Here is a 22,045-nt window from a genome sequence, read left to right as displayed (position 1 = left end):
GGTATAGCCCACTTTTTTGCAGGAGTGCCTTACCTTTGGCAACTAAATATTTTAGAGGGTGGATAAGGGCCAATTGCATGTTTCATAAATGTTTTAGAAGTTGAGGCTGGCTGTCAAGATGACGGCCCACTTATGAACATTGATGGCATCCAACCAATTGAAGGTAGCTCACTCAGACCACAAAAAATTGACTCTGTCTTGATGACCACAGCTTTGTAGTACAACCTGAAATCTGGCATTGTGATGCCCCCAGTTATGGTTTTCTTTTTTAAAATTCCCCTGGCTATTCGGGGTATTTTCTGATTCCACACAAATCTTAAAATAGTTTGTCCCAACTCTCTGAAGAAAGTCCATGGTATTTTGATAGGGATTGCATTAAACGTGTAAATTGCCCTGGGTAACATTGACATTTTCACAATATTAATTCTGCCAATCCATGAGCATGGAATATTTTTCCATCTCTTTGTGTCTTCCTCAATTTCTTTCAGAAGTGTTCTATAGTTTTTAGGGTATAGATCCTTTACCTCTTTGATTAGGTTTATTCTTAGGTGTCTTATGCTTTTGGGTGCAATTGTAAATGGGATTGACTCCTTAATTTCTCTTTCTTCAGTCTCATGGTTAGTGTATAAAAATGCCACTGACTTCTGGGCATTGATTTTGTATCCTGCCACACTGCCAAATTGCTGTATGAGTTCTAGCAATCTTCGGGTGGAGGCTTTTGGGTTTTCTATGCAGAGTATCATGTCATCGGCGAAGAGGGAGAGTTTGACTTCTTCTTTGCCAATTTGAATGCCTTTTACGTCTTTTTGTTGTCTGATTGCTGAGGCTAGGACTTCTAGTACTATGTTGAATAGCAGTGGTGAGAGTGGACATCCCTGTCTTGTTCCTGATCTTAGGGGAAAGGCTCCCAGTGCTTCCCCATTGAGAATGATATTTGCTGTGGGCTTTTCGTAGATGGCTTTTAAGATGTTGAGGAAGGTTCCCTCTATCCCTACACTCTGAAGAGTTTTGATCAGGAAGGGATGCTGTATTTTGTCAAATGCTTTCTCTGCATCTATTGAAAGGATCATATGGTTCTTGTTTTTTCTCTTGCTGATATGATGAATCACATTGATTGTTTTACAAGTGTTGAACCAGCCTTGTGTCCCAGGGATAAATCCTACTTGGTCATGGTGGATAATCTTCTTAATGTATTGTATCCTTTCAGCTAGTATCTTTTTGAGAATTTTTGCATCCATGTTCATCAGGGATAGTGGTCTATAATTCTCCTTTTTGGTGGGGTCTTTGTCTGGTTTTGGAATTAAGGTGATGCTGGCCTCATAGAACGAGTTTGGAAATACTCCATCTCTTTCTATCTTTCCGAACAGCTTTAGTAGAATAGGTATGGTTTCTTCTTTAAACGTTTGATAGAATTACCCAGGGAAGCCATCTGGCCCTGGACTTTTGTGTCTTGGGAGGTTTTTGATGACTGCTTCAATTTACTCCCTGGTTATTGGCCTGTTCAGGTTTTCTACTTCTTCCAGTTCTAGTTTTGGTAGTTTGTGGCTTTCCAGAAATGCGTCTATTTCTTCTAGATTACCTAATTTATTGGCGTATAGTTGCTCATAATATGTTTTTAAAATTGTTTGTATTTCCTTGGTGTTGGTAGTGATCTCTCCTTTCTCATTCATGATTTTATTAATTTGAGTCTTCTCTCTCTTCTTTTTAATAAGGCTGGCTAATGGCTTATCTATCTTATTAATTCTTTCAAAGAACCAACTCCTGGTTTTGTTGATCTGTTCCACAGTTCTTCTGGTCTTGATTTCATTGAGTTCTGCTTGAATCTTTATTAACTCTCTTCTTCTGCTGGGTGTAGGATTTATTGGCTGTTTTTTCTCCAGCTCCTTTAGGTGTATGGTTACCTTTTGTATTTGAGTTCTTTCCAGTTTTTGGATGGATGCTTGTATTGCGATGTATTTCCCCCTCAGGACTGCTTTTGCTGTATCCCAAAGATTTTGAACGGTTGTATCTTCATTCTCATTAGTTTCCATGAATCTTTTTAATTCTTCCTTAATTTCCTGGTTGACCCTTTCATCTTTTAGCAGGATGGTCCTTAACCTTCACGTGTTTGAAATCCTTCCAAATTTCTTCTTGTGATTTTGTTCTAATTTCAAGGCATTATGGTCTGAGAATACGCAGGGGACGATCCCAATCTTTCGGTATCAGTTCAGACCTAATTTGTGACCCAGTATGTGGTCTATTCTGGAGAAAGTTCCATGTGCACTTGAGAAAAATGTGTATTCAGTTGAGTTTGGATGTAAAATTCTGTAGATATCTGTGAAATCCATCTGGTCCAGTGTATCATTTAAAGCTCTTGTTTCTTTGGAGATGTTGTGCTTAGAAGACCTATCGAGTGTAGAAAGCCCTATATTGAAGTCACCAAGTATAAGTGTATTATTATCTAAGTATGTCTTAACTTTGGTTATTAATTGATTGATATATTTGGCAGCTCCCACATTTGGGGCATATATATTGATGATTGTTAAGTCCTCTTCTTGGATAGATCCTCTAAGTATGATATAGTGTCCCTCTTCATCTTTCACTACAGTCTTCGGGATAAATTTTAGTTTATCTGATATAAGGATGGCTACCCTTAGTTTCTTTTGAGGACCATTTGAATGGTACATGGTCTCCAACCTTTTATTTTCAGGCTGTAGGTGTCTTTATGTCTAAAATGAGTCTCTTGTAGACAGAAAATAGATGGGTCCTACTTTTTTATCCAGTCTGAAACCCTGCACCTTTTGATGGGGTCATTAAGCCCATTCACGTTCAGAGTTACTATTGAAAGATATGAGTTTAGTGTCATCATGATACCTATTCAGTCCCTGTTTTTGTGGATTGTTCCATTGGACTTCTTAAAGAGGAATTTTAAGAGTCCCCCTTAAAATTTCTTACAGAGCTGGCTTGGTGGTCACATATTCTTTCAGTTCCTGCCTGTTTTGGAAGCTCTTTACCTCTCCTTCTATTCTGAATGAGAGCCTTGCTGGATAAAGTATTCTTGGCACCCCGAGCATGTGACTCTTGAACTCAGGGTCATGAGTTCAAGTCCCATGATGGGTATACAGTTTACTTAAAGAATTTTAAATTAAAAAAACATTTTTTAAGAATTATTGAATCACTCTGTTATACACCTGAAACTAATGAGACATTATATGTCAACTATAATAATAAATACTTTTTCTAAAATGATTACAAGTGATTCAAACTTGAACAGGTAATGACAGAAAGGAACAAGGATAATGATTAATCAAATTCTGCCCACCTTAAGTCTGTTAAGGAAATAAACAAATAAATCAAGTCTATTTATCTGAAAAAAAATTAAAAACCACCAAACTGCTAGGTTCTGGACAACCCAGTGTTCTGACATAGTGGTAGAAAGTTCTGGCAATAGACATATGTGCCAGTAGGTCTTCCCTGGGGCTGGAGACAGCCTCATTGTTTCTTTCCTTTTGGTATCTTTGTGTTTGATGTCTCCTCTGCCTAGAACACCTTGCACCTTTAATCCCATGACCAAACCCTACTCATTCTTCAAGTGTCACATTTCTATGAAAGCTTCCATTATTTTCCATTTCACCCCGGCTCACGAAGCTTCCTGGGTAATAGGATGATGACCACTCTGTTTCCCCTACTGGTCTATAACTTAGCTCCTCCTCATGGCCAGAGACCACGTCACAATCATATCCAGAGCCTCTAGCTGAGCACAGTGCCTGGTGATCCATACAGCTTGGCTACATGAGTAAGCAACTCAGTAGATGGTGCAGTTTCAGAAGATGCTAACTTCAGGTGTTGGAGGAAGGGCTCACAGAGGCTGTGTAAGAAATTCCACTGCAGGCTGCTGCGTCAGTTCTGTGGGCGCAGTGGAGTGGGGGTGGGGGCACCTGCCAGAATTGCAAACGTTTCAAAAAGGAAGAAAGTAATGCAAGGGATATGTACAATGGGCCACTGGGGTCTTTCCTGGAATGCACATGTGATTCCAGTCCTGGGAGGTCAGTCCGTTCCTGCTTTACATTTCAGGGGACAAACAGTGGAAGTTCTTAGCAACATGAAGCCAAGGTCCCCCAAATCTCAAAGCCTTTGCTATCAGACAATCCTGGTTCAAGCTCCAGCTTTGTCACTCACTTGGGAAGTGATTTACCCTCTATGTGCTCCTGTTTCCTTGTCTGTGACATAAGGATAATCATACCTAGCCTTCTGGGCTACCGCAAGTCTTAAATGAGATTATACATGCTGATCGCTAGGCACATATTCCACAATGAATAATATGGCTTCAGGCTGCTGTACCTAAAGTCAGAGACATCAAGGACAGGACTCTGCAGGGTATCATTTCCCAGACAACATGCAGAGGGCTCTCCAGGAATTCCCAGAGTGCCAGTCAACAGGCTACTCCATGTTTCTCACTCTTCCCTCAATGTTTTCCATTCTCATTGCTCTGGTCCTGGACTATGTCCAGAGTGTCTTTGAGCTGAACTAAGTTCTGAACTGAGTTACCTCCCTGAGCCTGATTCCTACTACCTGAATCCATCTCCACGCTCCAGCAAGAGTTATGTTCCTACAACACAACTCAGACCAAGCCATGACCCTTCTTTAAAATCTACCCATGGATCCTCATTCCCAGCTGAGGATATTACGGATATTGTGGATATTATTTGTCTTAGACACCATATCCCTTCAGCTTTAGGGGTAATTTCCATGCATGAGGGAGGATATTCATTCATTCATTCATTCAATCAATGACTACTGTATGGCAGACACTGTTCCTGGTGCCAGAGCTCCAGTATATACCAGACATTTAAAGTCTCTACCTTTCCTGAGCTTCTCTTTCAGTCACATGACCTTCAAAGCCCTGCTGATGTTAGAAGTGATAGATTGACAGGCTTCCAAGGAAGCAGGCCAAGGATGCTGTGTGTGCTAGAATCTTCCACTGGCCTCCTAGATTCACTCTCCAGCCAATTCCTTCATTGACCTGCATAAACCATCAACAGGTATCCTGGTCTTCTGACTTCTAGTTGGTCCACCTCATACGAGTTTTAGCAGGAGGCCAGGGAGTGGGAGAGGAGTGAAGAGGAGAACCACCAGCTCCCTCCCTGCTATACTGCCTGGGTGGTCAGAGTCTCCACAGCTCCTGTCAAGCAGCTATCCCCTGCAGCTACTCCATCTGGGCTCTGGAGACTTCTCCCTTCCATGTGCTTTCAGGCTAAAGGAGGTAACAGCTCTGCACTGTTCCTAGTCATGAGCTCCTGCTCCATTCTGTTTTGTTTCTCTTAACTGACTTTGGCCTTTGAAACAGCTGGTTCATGCTTGCTGAGCCTGGAGGATTTCTAAACCTGATTCTTTCTCCCAGAGGGCACTTCTGTGGATTCTTCAGAGACTTCATCCCACTCCAGTATGAAAGACCACTTACCTCTCATTCCCCCACCAAAGTACCTTCCTCTAACTGTCTCCAGCTTCTATATTTGGCAAACTCCTCCATAAGACTCCTTTTGTAGAAGTCCGTTGCCCCTCCAGGTGGTCCTCTTGGGCAGGATTGGAAATGGGCTCTCCCGGCTGTCATTCCAATGTCACTTAAGTAGCGGATGGGAACCACACTTCTGATGTCCTGACAAACTCTGAATGCAGCCAGTCCCAACCTAACCACACTCTGTTGGTGTGTACCAATGGCCAGTTAAACCCTTGTCCTTAAGATACTAGTCTTCTGTGTCACCTACTTTCAGCCTGCAGATACTCCCATTACTCTCTGAGTCATATCCTTGAAGACTCTCTTTTAAGTGAAGAGGAAGACACTGCTCATCCTCCAGAAAAACGGGATGCATTACCCCTCGTCCCTTCCCAAAGACCTGCTCCATGCAGACTCTTTCCCAAGCTCCATGCTTGGCCCTTTCATACCCCAGTGTGAGCAAGGGGCTGTCTCAACACCCACTTTGACATCAAATACGTACCAATGTACAACAGTGTACCTCGGCGCCTCAGTCAAAGCTATTAGATGTCCCATTATATAATTTTTGTGTACTAGCTACAGGGGAAAGTTGGAAATAAGCCAACTCTAAGATAGCTTGACCTGAAAGCTAAGATACCTTAGAGAGGATCAGAATGAATGATGGAGATCTGGAAGGTCTGCCCACGGGATGGCGGGCAAGGAAGGGTACCTCATTCCTGAGTCCTTGTGTTTTCATTACTATGACTTTAGAAGCATTTCATGGGGATGTGATTAAGGTTCAAGGAGGCTGTGAATTGCATAGAGCCATAGCAGGTCCTTCATCATAACAGCAAATCACTGTTCTTGGTTATTCACACGTACAAAAACTCATTTAATTCTCATAACACAGCTATGCAACAGGCTGTACAGGTGTATACTCTCACCTCACAAGCAAGATCATTAAAGCACAAAGGGATTGAGTAACTTGCCAAGGTTTTCTGGTTAGTAAATAGTAAAGACGGGATCTAAACCAAGGGGTTGAACTCTAAGACCTTGGTCTTAATCACTGTCCTCTACAATCTCCTGATCAGTCATAGCTCCATTCTCCTTCCCCTTGAATTGAGGTCAGCTGGCATTGCCCAGGCCTCCCTGCCATATTCTCTACACTCAATTCCATCTTCATTGTAGCTTGACAAGCTACACAGCCCTATGAGGAGGATTGTGCCAAAAATTTGGAGTTATAGTCCATGGATGGGCATTTAGAAGGGTTTGCACAAGTCTGGGTTTTAGAACAAATCTGGTTCTTTATACATCTGACAGTCTGCATGCCAGACTTAGGAAGCCAATATATATTCTCCACTTAGATGGGGACTCAAGGGCATAAAAACTAGGGGCCAGCTGTTAACAAAGAAAATAAATATTTCACATTACTTGGCAGGAAGGAATGCCACATTTCCAAGTGACATCAGGCAAATGGGTTGTGTCTTCTTTCCACCAGCTGGCAACAGCATCCTCTACAGAGGTAGCCAGCCAGTAGTCCAGAGCAGCCTGCAAAGTAGGAACCACACCAGGTCTGGCCCTTTCACCTGGTGTCATTAGGCAGGTAGGTAGTTCTCATCTGATTATGCCACCTACTCAGAGTGTGACTTTGGGCTAGTCACTTCCCCTGCCTGTGCCTGTCTCCCCAACTGTAAAACAGAAGGGGTGGACTAGAGGATGCTGAAGGTCCCCTAGCTGTGTGTACATAATTGTTAATTCACGGGTCCTTGCAAGCTGGACAGAGAGGGGTTCAGATGCTGAGGAAGGTCCACAGCATCTAGCAAAACAAAACCAGCATTTTGTAACCAGATGTGTTAAATAAAGGATGGCTGGAAGAGAAGGTAATGTTTAATGTTTGGGTCAGCAGGATCTCAGGATAGGTTCGTATCTTTTCTTCCTCCTATCCTATTGCACATAGACCCTAACAGAGTGTGATAAGAGGTTTGATTGCTGGTGGAGATTAACACAAAATTTTTCTAAGTTTCCAGAACCACAGCTCAGGAGCCTGAAGGCCTCCTACTCATCTTTGTGTCTTATTGCACGTGGGCTCTACTCTTTCAGATCAGCTTTCTCCCACAGCAGAAATCAAAGGGTCAATGTAGAGCACCAATGAAGCATGGAACCTTCAAATTGCAGCTTTTCTATTTACTAGCTCTGTTCCATCAGCAGGCCTGTTTACCTCTTCAAGCCTCGGTGTTCCTATCTGTATAACGCAGATGATATTGAAGCCTGTTGCATAAAATATAATAGTATTACAAATACTATGGAGTGGTCAGTAAGTTTTGTCGAAGATGATGATGATGATGATGATCTCCGCTGGCATCTCACAGCTGTGCCATTGAAGGGATGGATCTTTAGTTCTAATTGCCCCCACTTGGGTCAGGTGACTATCCCCAGACCACTCAATGCTGGGTATGTGGGTGGTTGCCTACGAGATAGTAGGTGTCCACTGTAAGATCCAGATTTCCCATGAACTAACAGACTTTTTATAAGGCCCTTGGTGAGGTGCCAACAATGTGTTCACCAGGCCATATGTTTTTATAAAAGTAAAATATTTTAACCACAATTAGTGCTGCTGTCTCTTTCCAATCTGACTTCCCCTCTGTCACATCTCCTTCTGTATGAGGTGACATTGGAGTGGCTGTGGACATTTTTGGTATCTGGCTAAAAGGATGTTGAGTTAGGGACACATTTATTTTTAGTTTTGTGAGATAAATGTATGTCATTCATAGTTACTTCCATATATAGTTAAGCTATTACTAGCTTGCCCAATGCAGGAAGAGCTTCCAGGAAAATTGCTTCTCATTTAACTGACTTAACTGGCATTATGACGAAAAGTGCAAAGCCAGAGATGGATTCCCAATATGAACATGATTTATGGCACCAGCACCAGATGCATGTGGTTAATAATGGAGGAGAAATACGGTTTGAAATATATAAGAAAGAAGCTTATCTGCAGAATTTCTGATTCTTTCAAGCTTCCAGAGTCTCATGGTTGGGTGGTTTTAAGTGCACATGACAACTTGGACTTTTGGAGCAAGGAAAAAATCCATGTTTTATGAAACTGTACAACCCTTGCACTGTGGATGACATCTCAGAGAGCCTGGTGAATATTTTTGGAGGCTCAGGAGACACAAACAATATGGGAAAGCTTTATACAAAATGTGGGTGTGTGGTTGGTATTTTAAATTTGTATTTCCCTGATGATTAAGGAAGTTTTCATGATTGGTTATTTGTATGTCTTCCTTTGTGTGATGTCTGTCCAAGCCTTCTGCCCATTTTTAAAAAGTGAGTTGTCCTTATTATTGATTTGTATAAGATCTTCATATAGTCTGATTACAAGTCCTTTGTCAGATAAATGTACTGTGAATATTTCCTTTTAGTCTGTGTCTTGACTATTCATCTTCTACTGGTGTCTTTCGATGAATAAAAGATTTAAATTTTATGAAGTATGATTTATCAATTTACTGTTTTTAGTAAGTGCATTCTGTGCCCTCTCCAAGAATTCTTTGTTTATCCTAAGGTGGAAAGATATTCCCTTGGGTTTTCTTGTAGAAGTGTTATAGATTTAGTCTTTACACTGGCCTTTGACTCATGTCAAGTGAATTTTGCATTATTTGTATGAGATAGAAAGTCAAGGTTCAAGTTTTTTCCCGATACGGATTTTCAATTAATTGAGCACATGAAAAGATTTAAATTTTTCCACTAAAGTGCATTGGCACCTTTGCCAAAAATCAGTTGACCTACAGGTTTACTTCCGGATTTTCTACTCTGTTCTGTTGATCCCTTTGTTGCACTTTATACGAAGACCACAACATTTTGTTAATTGTAATTTTGAGTGGTCCTGAAATTGAGTGGTGTAAATCCTCATAATTATTCTTCTTTTAAAAAATTATTTGGGCTTTTACATGTCCTTTGAATATCCATATACATTTTAGAATCAGTTTGTCAATTACTACCCAAAAGGCTGCTGGAATTTGATAGGGACTGTGTGGAATGATAGGTCAAACATAGGGAAAACTGAAATCTTACCAATGTTACTCTTTGAATACATGAATGTGGAATATCTCTCCATTTATTTAGATCTTTTGAAATGTCTTTTAGCAAAAACCTGTCACTTCGATGAGCAGTTGTTGCCCATATTTTTTAATTTACTTTTGATTACTTAATATTTTTTGCATTGGCATTTTGTCCCAATTTTAGGGGGAAAGCATTGTTTTTGGCCATTGATTAGTAATTTTATCAATGGATTTTATTATACATCCTTTAACACCTTTAGAAAGTTTGCTTATGGGGTACCTGGGTGGCTCATTTGGTTAAGCATCTAACTCTCGATTTCAGCTCAGGTCATGATCTCAGGATCAGGAGATCAAGGCCTACATCGGGCTCCACACTCAGTGGGCTCCACACTCAGATTCCCTCTCTCTCTGTGCCCCTCCTTGTCCACACACTCTCTCTCAAATAAATAAATCTTTAAAGAATAAAAAAGAAAGTTTGCATATGTTCCTAACTTACAAACATCTTTTTTCAAAAAATCATGAATGGGTGTGGAATTTGCCAACTGCTTTTTCTGCATCTATTGGGATGAGAGGATCATGTTTTGCCTCTTTTATTGTTAATATGGTGAACGACAATGAGTGGTTTTTAGATGTAAAACCAACTTTACATTTCTGAGAACAATTACATTTGCTTTGTGGTCACTTATTATTCTTTTTATATATTGCTGAATGTGATCTATGAATTTTCTAAGGATTTTGCATCTATGTTAGTGAGAGATAATGGTGTGTAGTGGCTCATCTCATGTATTTCCCTTCTCTTAGGGATCAGCCCTGTGTTGCCTGTTGCCTGATGATGTTGGAAGCAGTCGGTTCATATATTTTGTCTAGTTTTTATTTTTTATTTTTTTATTTTTATTTTTTTAAATTTTTATTTATTTATGATAGTCACAGAGAGAGAGAGAGAGGCAGAGACATAGGCAGAGGGAGAAACAGGCTCCATGCACCGGGAGCCTGATGTGGGATTCGATCCTGGGTCTCCAGGATCGTGCCCTGGGCCAAAGGCAGGCGCCAAACTGCTGCGCCACCCAGGGATCCCTTTTGTCTAGTTTTTAATTGTTTATGGCAAGAGGGTTGGTCTGGTATCAGTTACTCCATCTGGCCAGAAGTAAGAAGTCTGCTCAGATTTTTAAAATCCAGTAATTTGTTGTCATGTATTTATCATTATAAATAAGGGTTTACGTCAGCACCTAGTTTTGTGTTTGTAATTCTGTGTCTTTTTCTCAAGGAGGGCCCCATGTTGTAGAAACTGTAGACCCTCAAACTGAGTCTGTCTCTCACAAGACTATTTTCTTAAATAAAAATAAAGCTTACACTCACTTCCTTGGTGCTGCCTGTGGAGGTCCCAACCTTCTCCTAGTCAGCATCACGGCCACCCTCAAACCTCTGGTGAAGCCCAAGATCATTAAAAAGAGAACCAAGAAAAAAATTTAAAAAAAAAAAGAGGACCAAGAAGTTCATCTGGCACAAGTCAGACCGATATGTCAAAATTAAGTGCAACTGGCAGAAACCCAGAAGCACTGACAATAGGGTGAGCAGAAGATTCAAGGGCCAGATCTTGACACCCAATACTGGTTACAGGAGCAACAAGAAAACAAAGCCCATGCTACCCAGTGGCTTCTGGAAGCTCCTAGTTGACAATGTCAAGGAACTTGAAGTGCTGCTGATCTGCAACAAATCTACTGTGTAGAGATTGGTCACGGTGTCTCCTCCAAGAACCACAAAGCCACTGTGGAAAGAACAGCGCAGCTGGTCATCAAAATCACTAATCCAAATGCCAGGCTGCACAGTGAAGAAAATGAATAGACAGCTTATGTGCATGTTGTGTCCATGTTAATAAAACCATAAAAAATAATTTAATGCACAAATACAAAAAAGAGAGAGAGAGAGAGAGAGAGCTCTGTGAAAATCCGAGAGGAAGAATGAGGGCACTGCCAGGTTCGGGGAAAGTCCATGATGGAAGTGCCAAAAATAAAAGCTTCTCTCTCTGCCATGGTATAACACCTTGCTCTGCCTGTATTAGTCAGCTATTGATTAGAGACAACCATAGAAGCTCAGTGGTATACAACAGCAATGACTTATTTCTCATCGCATGTCTTCAGATTCACAAGGGTGGCTCAGGCTGCAGGGTGGCTGGGGAAACTCTGATCCTGGTGGCTTATTTTCCGACTCAGGTTGCAGTGGCAGCAGATACCCAGAGTATATTCTCTCATGACTATGTCACAAGCTCTAAAGCGAAAACCCAAAGGCAAAAGCAAATTCTAAAACTCTACTTGGATCATGCTCACTAGCATTCTTTTAGCCAAAGCAAGTTATGTAGCCAAACCCAAAGTAAAGGCTGAAGCATTAACTGTGGGGGGTGGAAGAGGAAAAGAGAGCATATTACACTACCATATAGGACTAAAAAATCAAAAGCAGTAATTCAATCTATCACACTGTCCGTATGTTTCATTTGCCTCTTCTGACCACCGTACTCACGCCTTCAGGCTGTGTACACGGTTCCTAAGATTTTCCCAGCCTTGTCTATGTCATGAAAGCTCTCAATATATTTCTCTTTTTGACTGGGTCTTTCTTGGAAACTCCTATTTATTTATTTTTTTTATAAATTTGTTTTTTATTGGTGTTCAATTTATCAACATACAGAATAACACCCAGTGCTCATCCCGTCAAGTGTCCACCTCAGTGCCTGTCACCCAGTCACCCCCACCCCCCACCCACCTACCCTTCCACCACCCCTAGTTTGTTTCCCAGAGTTAGGAGTCTTTCATGTTCTGTCTCCCTTTCTGATATTTCCCACTCATTTTTCTCCTTTCCCTTTTATTCCCTTTCACTATTTTTTTATATTCCCCAAATGAATGAGACCATATAATGTTTGTCCTTCTCCGATTGACTTATTTCACTCAGCATAATACCCTCCAGTTCCATCCACGTTGAAGCAAATGGTAGGTATTTGTCGTTTTTAATGGCTGAGGAATATTCCATTGTATACATAGACCACAGCTTCTTTATCCATTCATCAGAAACTCCTATTTATATCTCTTGGGAATTACATTGGCCCAGTCCAACTTTCTGAGTCGGGCTACATGAAGCAAGTGTCCTGTCAGTGGAAAGGCTACCTATGGGTCAAGTGTCCATCCTTGGACTTTTGATGGCTATCCCTGAGCCAAGAAGAGTCTGGTATCGCTTTGTGTAGAGTACAATTGGTGAGACTGCCTCAGCTAGAAAGAGAAGTTGGGCATCGTGAATGGCATATCCTGTAATAGGGATCAGTGCTGGATCAATCATAAGAACTTTTGCAGGAGATTTTTCTCAATGATTCTTCTACCTGGAAAGAAGCAGGCAGTGGGGGCTGACAGAAGCTGGGGATATAGTGCTAGAGGTGGAGGAGTGTACTGGTCCTTTGTGGGAAGCCTGAAGATAAGGTAACAGATGGAGGCAAAGTGATCATCTAAAATATCTACTCAAAAAAATAAAATAAAATATCTACTCACCCATATGGCATGGGAACTAGCTAACAAGAGTAAGCTACAAACACTAAATCTTGGTATGTCCCTATCCATTCCTGAAGATTCTATTCAGGTAGCAATACCCCCTCTAAAAAAAAATGCTCAGACAAGTCATTTGTCTCAAGGTCATACAGCTAGTAGGTAGTAGAAGCTTTCAACTCCTTACATTTTCCAATGTGAGATCACTTAGGAAAAAGGATCTAGAATGCTGTGTTGGAAGAAGTGGTTACTGAAGCCGATCACAAAGGAGCTGAATCAAGTTCTTTATTCCTATGTGTTAGGGAAATAATGGTAGTAACTCCCATTCAGTAAGTACCTTCTATGTGCCAAGTACCTGATAGGCATTGGGCAAACATGATCTAGAAATCCTTACCAGATCTTTGCAAAGTATCATCCAATCTTACAGATGAGCTGAAGCTCAGAGAAATGATATACCTCAGGAATCTAAGTGCCATCTACTATAGCTGACCAAGAGCCCTGTGGTGACCCCTTTTAGCAGCCATGACTGTGGCTCTGTCTTCTCCTAGCATAGGGGACAGAAACACTGGTCTAGGGATTCAAGAAGGATGTGGCTAATTCTCGATTGAGTGACAGTTGGTCTCCTGCCCCATCCACTCCACAAGGATTCTTCTGAGGATCGCTTGGAATACAGGGATTAAAGTATATGACAAGTTCGGTCTATACAGGAAATGTAAACACTTTCCCATCCTGCCATGTTATTTGCAACACCCATACCTTTGTCGTCCTAAGATTTTTCCTGTGCTCATTTTTTTGTGTGTGTGAGTAGAAGACAGAGCTAAAATCTCAGATTCCTTATGAAGAGTTCATTGTGCTCACACTTCAATATGTAGCTACTTCCAAATCCCTAATATTTAATTTCTTCAATTAAATAGACCTTTGCCATCATCCCAGGTGAAGCTACATAGTTAATTTTGTCCATAAAAGGATTTTGAGGGCAGCCCAGGTGGCTCAGCGGTTTAGCACTGCCTTCAGCCCAAGGTGTGATCCTGGAAACCTGGGATCGAGTCCCATGTCGGGCTCCCTGCATGGAGCCTGCTTCTCCCTCTGCCTATATCTCTGCCTCTCTCTCTCTCTCATGGATAAATAAATAAAATCTTTATTTAAAAAAAAAGGATTCAGGGGATCCCTGGGTGGCTCAGCAGTTTAGCGCCTGCCTTTGGCCCAGGGTGCGATCCTGGGGTCCCGGGATTGAGTCCCACGTCGGGCTCCCGGCATGGAGCCTGCTTCTCCCTCCTCCTGTGTCTCTGCCTCTCTCTCTTTCTATGTCTATCATAAATAAGTAAATAAATAAATAAATAAATAAACAAACAAATACATCTTTAAAAAAATAAAAAAAATAAAAAAAGGATTTTGAAACATTACTGAATCTGATTTCTGTATCCTTACCATCATTCCTTAGTAGAAAAAAAGTTTTAAATACACATACTTTTTAATTGTTGTTAATAGTTCATAGAAGCTTACATTCTTTAGTTCCCCAAATGATATTACATAGAAATGTAATCTACACAATTACACTGAGGGAGCAGATTTATTAAATTCATGACTAGAAAATCGAAGTTCTAAAACATCAAGTTTCCAGCCTAAGATCTATGATTGATCAGTAGCAGATTTGGAACTGAAACACCTATTTGTCAGGTCCTGTACCCCAGCTTCATTTCTGGATGACTTCCTGGCTCTCAGAAAAAGCGAGGGGATACTCATTGGTGAGGAGTGAGTTGATGGGATTTCTGCACACATTTATTGCTTAAATACCCAAGTCAATGTACTTACCCGCTCAGTTTTCCAGAGGGAGGTGGGATACAAAAGAACTGTTGCCCAGTTCTGGTGGCCCAGCCAACACCAACCCAGAGCGTTCCATTGAAGCCGAGTTCACACATCTCTTTAATAGTGAAGCAGTCTTAGAACTTCAGAATCCAAAGTTCTACAGCAGAGTCTTCAGAGCTAAAGACATTAACATAGACTCCTCAGAACGAAGCACAAAGTGACCAAAGCGAGAACATAGCCAGCCAGGTCAGATCATGACTTCACAGGCTGGGACAATAGAGGGCTCAGATGGCAAGAAGAGGGGGAGGGCGATAACCACAGGAAGGACAACAGTGCTGTGAGGTGTCTCCTGACTCCTGTTCTAAGGGAGACATGAGTCTCTCTCTAAGGGAGAGACATGAGTCTCTTTGGGAGCTGACCGAGGGGTTAGGTAAGCTAACCATGTATGGACTCCAGTGGAACCTACAAGTTTCTTCTAGAATACGCAGGTTTGTGAGGAAGTGCCTGAAGTTGACCTTTCCTGGGCTGGAGGTCCCACAAATTAAGTGATGTACAAGCACCTCAGAAGCTTGAATTTGTAGCTGGTCCACACCAATGGATCACCGTCGTTCTGTGCCTTTGGCCTTTCATGACAGGAGTGACCCCTTCCTGATGAAAAGGAAGATGGTGGCTTACAGGTAGGGAGGATTTGGGGAGTGGTCTTTGGATCTTATCAGAATTAAGGCTGACCCATCTCTCTGTTCTAACTTTGATTCCTTTAGTCCCAATAAGACAGAGACTAGTTAGAGACGTTTTCCGTTTTTGTTTTTTTGTTTTTTTTTGTTCTTTTTTTACTAATTGTAATGCTTAAGACTGTTCAGCTGTTATCCTACTGCTTCCTGCCCTTGGCTGGGAGGTGGGATGCCTCTACTGTCTCAACAGGACATTGAGTTGTGCTGTCCTCTCAGTGACCAGGACAGGCAACAGAGTTGAAGGTCCAGGCTTTAAGGCCAAGCCTATGTACCTGGCAGGCTGTTATCCCAGGCAGGGAGGTGCGCTGACCCTTGATTACTCTGCTGTGGAAGCACTGAATCTGACTCTTATTCTGCTGAATTCCCCCATTATTGTCTAGCAAACATGCCCCTTAACAAAGACTCTTGCAGGGAAAAATTTACAGATAAATTTTGTGATCTTGCTTCTCACAGCAATATGTAGCCCTTTTTCTTCCAGAAGTGTGTACAATTTTGTGTAACGTGTTTACGAACAATGGAAAATATCAGTGGTCTGTTCCTTCCATCTGCTTCCCATGAAAAGGAAGAATCATTATGTAGTGAAGTCAGACGATGCCCCAACTCACAAGGGGGTCTTTCTGGGGAGTCTCATCACAGAAATTCTGCCTTTAGGGAGGTGGAAGCAATGGGGTCTTCTAGAGAGCACTCTCAGAGAGGGAATCAGGAATTAGGCCTCTGGAACTTTCTCTTCCCAGTGTGTGATATTATGGAAGCCAGTCTGGGCGCCCTAAGTAGCTCTCAGGAAGGTGCTTACACGTGGATAGGGTTGTTTCTGCAGAGAACAAGGAAACAAGGCCACCAGTGGGCTTTCTGATCCTCTGCAGGCAGCTGATGGGAAGAGAGAGCCCCAAGGTCACGCATGGCCGATGGCAATGTTCACAGGAAAGCGGACTGAGGCCCAGGTGCTAAGAGGAGAGGAAGGGTGGGAGAGAGGGAGCAAAAGAGGGAGAAAGAGAAATAGGGAGAGAGGGAGGCAGGAGGGGGAGGGAAACAGTGAGAGATTGACATTTTAATTGAAAGACTTCCTATGACTTGCTATCCCTCAATGTATACAGTGGCGTCAAGACAGCACATCTGCTCTCCCAGGCATTCTGCTGGGAGCTCTCTCTGCATTGTCTCATTTGACTTTCCAATGACTTGGGATCTGGGTGTCACTGTCAGCTTTTGACAGATGAGGAAACCCAGCTGAAGAGATGGTGAGGTCCATCTAAGACCAGCACAACCACCTGCGTCCCGGGGTCCTGGCCAAGCTCATCACCGGGGGTTCCAATTGCAAACCACTTGCAAACATGCCTGACCACCTGGAAGTCTCTAAAGACTCGGTGAGGGTCCACTCTGGAGCTGGGACCAGAGTGGGTGCATGTTGCCTGAGCATCCGGAGGATCCCCATTGCCACTTTAGTTTGGGAGAGTGACTCCTTCAGACAGTGTCCTTGAAGCTGTCGTGAAGGAAGCCACCGACGCCTCTCGAAGGGGTCTTCCCAGAACGCTTGGGATGCTTTAAAGAGAAGGCTGAGTGGTTCATAGTGAATACTGTCAACAACCTAAAAATCCAACAGCAAGAAAACAGGGACCTCGGTGAGGGCACCTCTCAACAGAATCCCAAGATTCACTCATATGCGAGGACAGTCTTGATCCTTAATGACAAAGTATCTGGGAGCTGTGTTCACAGTGTGGCTCCATTTGTGTTAATTACAACATCCAACCTACTCATGAGGAAGAGTCTGGATGGCTGCTGAGGATGGGCATCTAGAATGCCTTTGGACCCAGCAAGTAAGAGAAACAAGGGAAGCTGTCCTTTATAACAGGGAGTGTCGGGATGATGTCCTAAACAGTGTGCCTTGCAGAAAGGCAACAGCATTTTAATATTGCAAGGAAAATGGTCTCACCAAACAGCTGTGCGAGCCACCTGGTCTATATGTATGCAGTAAAACTCAACTTGATTCTGGGTGGCAATATCTGGAGATTATTTTAATTTAGAAAAATGCAAATTTTTTTTTTCATGAGAGATACAGAGAGAGAGAGAGAGAGAGAGGCAGAGACACAGGAAGAGGGAGAAGCAGGCTCCATGCCAGGAACCCTACACAGGACTCGATCCCGGGACTCCAGGATCGCGCCCTGGGCCAAAGGCAGGCGCCAAACTGCTGAGCCACCCAGAGATCCCCCAGAATTTTTTTTTAAGTATCAATTCTTTTCAACTGTGACCATGCATTTGTGACTCATGAGAAGACAAGTAATAATGAAAGGTCCTTTATGTTAGAGCATAAAGAGGCTCAGCCCTCCCTGCAGGAGAGCACCCAAGAGCTGTGCTTTCTGGGGGGTTGGGATGGTACATTCCGGAGGACAAGGTGGGCACGGAGCTCAGGATTCCCTGAGAAGCCACTCGCTTTGCATAGAAATCACAGAACATGTACTGGGAAAAAGCCTTGGGGCCCAGCCAATATCCAGGAAGCTCTTTTTAAAAGAAAAAAAAAATCTCTTTATGGAGATTTCTCTTTCACCAGACTTCCCTTGACATCTCTGGACTCTCGAGTTATGTGACTAAGGGATTTGATCTTGTCTGGGTTTCAGTGGCTTATGGGTTAAAAAAAAGAAAAAGAAAAAAAATCTTAGGGAAATGGTCTCTTTGTCCTGCACCCCCCCCATCCCATAGAATCCAAGGGACCCCAAGCCCCTCCCTCTGCCTTCACAGAGTCTGCATCCCTCACAGTGAATTTGAAGGTGTTTGAGGCATCCTGTCCCCTCCACTGAGCCTCAGGCTCCCCGGAGCTCTTTCTTTAGGGTCTCAATGCCATTCTCGGGCAGCCATCCCTAGAACTTAGGTCCAGCACCTTGCTGTGCGAGCTCACAGTCAGTCCCTGGGCCTCTGCCCAGTAGACTCACCTTGCCCATCACACTTCCTGCATCAGTTAAATGATGTAAACATATCCACCTGACGGACTCTGGGGACCATTATCGCCCCTGTGAGGAACACCAGGGCCAGCAGAGCTGGCGTGGACTGCCCACTCCTAAGAGCCTAAAGTGGGATTCGGGCCCCAGGCAAGCACTCTGCAGCTCCAGACCTCTTCTGCTGCCAGGACTGGGCCTTCTGAGTTTTTTTCCTGGGGGTAGAAATGAGATGCATCAATTCTGCCACGCTGCCCGGGGGACCACCAGCTGCAGGAGATGGGGGATTGGGGATCAGTGTGCTCTGAGCCCGGACCAGCCAGACTCCAGCGGCGCCCAGCCCCGCAGCCCAGGCCATGAGAGGTGCTCACGGCAAGTGGATGCAGAGCCGAAGGCCTGATTCTGCTGCTTCCTAACTGTGCAAACTTGGACAAATCAGCCTTCTGGAGAGCCTTTTCCTTCACCTCGTAAAACGGGGATAAGCCCACACATCTCATGGGGATCGCTGTGAGGTGTTCCTGCAGGTTGGGGGCAAAGTGCTGGGGAGAGCACAAACCCCTGGTGTGGTTGTGCTTAGCGCTTCGCATCCCAAAGCTGGGCTCAGAGCACTTAGGACTGAAGACCCAGGGCCATTGGCAGTCTCTTCCTGATTCCCTGAAGACGCCTCCAGATCCTCAGGGAAGCTGCGAGTGTAAGCAGCGTGTGTGCTTGGGTCCTGCCAAGTGAGAGGAGGACTGAGACCGGGCGTGCCAGAGACGCAGGAAAGTGCGGCCCCTCCCGCCCGGCACACACCCAACAGGCCTGGCCGCTTTATTTGCAGGCTGTGGATTAAAATAATCTAGAAGAACCAATGGGAGGGAGGCGGCTCAGAGGGTTGGGAAGTTTTTCCCCTCAATACGTTTTGAATTAGCATACTTGAAAAATCACTGGGGCTTCTGAGGCCCAAACAAAACTGTCTCTGTTGAAAAGAGTTGCATTTGGTTTTGTGTGTGTGTGTGTGTGTGTGTGTGTGTGTGTGTGTTCTTTAAATAAAAGGTAAGAACAGACAAAGGAATGACAGTGAAGTTTTAAAAAAAAGACATGGAGAGGTTTTTTTTTTTTTAATCCATTGCACCTTTATTGTTCACTGTTCAGAATTTTCATACAGTCTTTCTAGAATCACAAAGAACCCGGTAGATAGCTCCCTCCCCCGACATCCCATTTTATTTCTAACCAGCCTCTTGTCCCTCGTCCTTATTTGTATGATATTCTGTCCAAGGCGTTCCCAAGGGTTATTTATTTTTATGGAGGAGAGGGAGGGAGGTGTACAGAGCTGGCCCTTAGCAAAGCCATCCGATTTGTGACCTGACCCCGAGGGCCCTTTTCTGCGCCTTCCCCTCCTGTGTATTTCCTCTCTGGGCTAAGGAATCAGTCAGATCGGGGGTTTCAGCCACATGATCTGAGCCCCCCTTTCTTCTACAATCCTGGGAAAAGACCCACCCCCACACCTCATAGGGTCACAGGGGGAATTCAATGACCTAAGGAATACAAAGTGTTTGGCACAGCGCCCGGCACACAGCGTGCCCTAAATGCAGGTCTGCTTCCTTCTGGTAGGGAAGAGAAGACACCTGACGAATAATGTCAGAGCCAGGTGCTCAGGGGCATTTGCTTTATAAAAGAACCTGGTCCCTTAGAAGAGCACAAGAAATGACTCTCTAATGGTGGAATTTCAGATGCCACAACAAGGGGAGGGAGAGATCTGGCGGTAGAGACCTCCTGGGCATCATTTGAACCCAACGAGGCAAGCTGCTGCTTTTTTCATTCACGGAAAAGTCTGGCACAGGCAAAAGGAACTGCAACCCTCTTCGTCAGGACACGCTGCCACAGCCAGGCAAAGGCCCGTCTCAGGGAGCTGCGAGAACAGGGCAGATTTGTCTATATTCACCCATCCCTACCAGGGAGGACGTAGCTCCATGTGGGTGTAAACCAGAAGATTTTAAAATAAGCACAGCAATCTTTTGGGGGCGATCGTTCTGTCCCCTTCTTGTGTCCTTAAAAAGTCACCTGTTACAAGGGGATCCTTGCAGCCTGAAACACCCACATGAGCTCTCATGGTAGGGAGCCCACGTGCCACTTACACCCCACCTACATCGTAAAAGGTCCCAGGCAGTGCGCTAAGGGGGGAATTATGCACTTGTACTGGCCTTTACCCGTTTCCCCCCCATCTTGCACGGTATGTGGCCATTAAAATAAGAATTTGGTCAACGAATGGTCACAAGAACGAAATTATAATGCTGCCAACAAGTATAAGCTGACTATTCTGTCCCAGAGTTGACCTGTCAATACAGCTGCCCTCTCTCCTTCCGATTGTCCTTTTTACATTTCTGAGAAGCTGATCTATCACTCGGCCCTTGTTCATGCAAAATTCTCAATAAGGATATGGGTGCAACTAAGGTCCACATGCCCACGATCGGTTTAGATCTCCCATATAAACAACAAAAAGCCGCTCAACGGACAATCTGGAAACATGCATCGACCAGGACCATGGCTGGTATTATGGGAAAATGTCCTCCAGGCCCGAGAGAGAGAGAGAGAGAAGGAGAAAGAGAGGAGAGAGAGAGAAGGTAAAAGACTCAAGATGTTGGAAGCAGGACTAGGATGGTTATACCACAGAACACCTGCAGTCTACGGGACGAAGCAGATAAAACCAAGGAAAGCTCTAGGACTCCAGGAGTGCCTCTCCAAATATTTGGTTCATGCTAAAAAATAGAGCACATTTATTAAAAATATAGATTTATAAACCTTGATATGAACAGGTACACACGTCAAGCCAATGAAAAAAGAAAAATAAGTTATCTCCCCAGTATCAAATAGTTAGACACTTTTGATGGATGGGATGTCTGTCAAAGGGCTGCCCCTGTGGTTTCGCATCCTGAACGGCTCGTTGAGTGACGGTGAAGCACATGTCCTGGGAGATGCACCCACGAGCCGCGCCGCCCTGCTCCTCTCTCCCAAGGCGTGACATCCATCAGAGATCTGCGATCATGAGTTTCTGCACCCATCTGCTCACTGATGGCGTCAAAGGCTGGTCTTCCAAGTGTTCTCTCGGGCTCCGGGCCAAAGACGCTGAGTTCCTTGTCGTGTGAATGAGTTTTGTTGGATTCATTGTGCTTTAGTGTCTGCTCCTTGCAGCAGGATTGGTTTGTATTTGTGACCTTTTATAAAGTTCGAAGGTGCATTTGCTTGAGCAGCGTGTGTAGGTCAAGCCTGCTTGTTTGCGCAGCGTCCGATCACGGATCTGTCGACACACAGGACTCCCATCTTGCGGCCACCCCGAGGCCTCCAAGCACCCTCTGGGCCATTCACAGAGTGGTGTATATGTATACAAATATGATAACAATCAGGTTCAGAATGGTCCCGATAATCCCCAGCATCGCCAAGACACTCTCTTCCTTACTCTCTCTCTCCTGGCCCTCTCTGTCCTCCTCATTTCCACTCGTGATTACCATCTTGGTGGCAAATGTCTTTATCTTCCGCCCCAGGCTAACCTGTAATAGAAAAGAGGCAGCACAAG

The 22,045-nt window shown here is 43.8% G+C and overlaps 2 long non-coding RNA genes across 5 annotated transcripts in view; both read right to left on the bottom strand.

Moving 5' to 3' along the window:
• LOC125755612 (uncharacterized) overlaps nucleotides 1–15,008 on the bottom strand; it is a 35,040-nt gene extending 20,032 nt beyond the window's left edge. For all 3 annotated transcript variants that reach the window (XR_007412535.1, XR_007412537.1, XR_007412536.1), the window contains exon 1: nucleotides 14,844–15,008. This is a non-coding gene — a long non-coding RNA (uncharacterized LOC125755612). The remainder of the gene's footprint in view (nucleotides 1–14,843) is intronic.
• Nucleotides 15,009–19,766: 4,758 nt separating this feature from the next.
• LOC118355493 (uncharacterized) overlaps nucleotides 19,767–22,045 on the bottom strand; it is a 48,044-nt gene continuing 45,765 nt past the window's right edge. For both annotated transcript variants that reach the window (XR_004818054.2, XR_007412533.1), the window contains exon 3: nucleotides 19,767–22,019. This is a non-coding gene — a long non-coding RNA (uncharacterized LOC118355493). The remainder of the gene's footprint in view (nucleotides 22,020–22,045) is intronic.

This window comes from Canis lupus, chromosome 8 (genome assembly GCF_003254725.2).
Source record: "Canis lupus dingo isolate Sandy chromosome 8, ASM325472v2, whole genome shotgun sequence".
Taxonomy (NCBI): Eukaryota; Metazoa; Chordata; class Mammalia; order Carnivora; family Canidae; genus Canis; species Canis lupus.
Note: the sequence above shows the minus strand (reverse complement) of the source record. Positions and strands in the feature narration are given on the sequence as shown.